Below are 1,320 nucleotides of genomic sequence, written 5' to 3' on the forward strand. Positions count from 1 at the left end.
AGTGTTCAGTGTTTTTATTATCATCTGTTTAGGCATTTAAAGTTGAGTGTCCAAAGATCAAAGGTCGTGCAAAGACAAATGTAGAGGTGAATATAATTTATGCAAATGTTGGCTTAGAAGAAAATTCAACTTTTGCACTTTATGTTATAGTTCCATAGGTTTGCTCCAAAGAAAAGTGGATTTTAGATTTGGGTTGCTCCTATCACCTATCTCCTAATAGGGATGCGTTTACTACCTATGATTTAGTCAAAGGTGGCAAAGTCTTAGTGCGTAATGGTACTTCCCATAAAAATTTTCGGAAAGACTTAATTCGAATCCAATTGCAATGTCTGCTTTTAGGACTTTGACAGGTGTTTATCATGTACCTGCTTCAAAGAACAATCTTACGTCTTTGAGCAATCTGGATTTCAAAGGCTGCAAGTTCTCCGTGAAAGGTGGAGTTTGAAGGTGAGCAAAAGATCAATGACAGTGATGACAGGAAAGATAATTGGTGGTCTATATATTTTTAAGGTTGGTATAGATGGTACTATAGGTGTTTCTAGATCTCATAATTAGATGGAGCTTCATGTGAGACAATTAGGTAGAGTACATGTTGGTATTCTAGTTTGATCCGTGACAAAAAATTCTCAAAGAAGACAGGTTGGTCATTCTTGGATGACTAGTATAGTTTCGGAAGCACTTACTAAGGTAGAGAATTTGGACTTGGTCGATAGACTTATCAAAGTAAGTGAGGCTGGTCGACAGACTTCTAGTGCATTAGCTAATATTATGGAATCGAAAGACAAGTTCAAAGATCATTTGGAATTGGCCGAAGTTAATATCTAAAGTTTGAGATTTTATTGGAGAAGGCAACATAAGGAAGTAGGGCTTGGCATCGGACCGGGCCGACCTGAAAATATGAAGCCCAAGCCCGGATTTCCTATTTAGGCTTTGAGCCGGCCCAGGCCAGGCTTGGGACGAAAATGGAAGCCCAAGCCCTGCCCGAGCCCAAATGAGTCGAGCCAATAGCTCGGGCTTCGGGTCAATGGGTCGGGCTTAATGTTGTGCTAATTAGTTACATATAATTACGCACCCTTTACATTGTAGTTTATGTTACTTTGAGTAAATTAAGGATCGTTACTGCCTAAGAATTGTATATTTACACATTGCAGGTGTTTGGGAGTATACGGGACGAAAAGGAGTCAAATTAGTGCAAGGATTGAAGAAATGACAGAACATATTTCCGATCGATCGACCGCCAAAAGCTTGATGTGAAATATTTACAAGCGCACAAATCGCACAAGTAATAAAATGATGCGTAAATTATCGTTCCCACGAGGA

The sequence above is a fragment of the Tripterygium wilfordii genome, chromosome 3 (genome assembly GCF_013401445.1).
Source record: "Tripterygium wilfordii isolate XIE 37 chromosome 3, ASM1340144v1, whole genome shotgun sequence".
NCBI classification, from domain to species: domain Eukaryota; kingdom Viridiplantae; phylum Streptophyta; class Magnoliopsida; order Celastrales; family Celastraceae; genus Tripterygium; species Tripterygium wilfordii.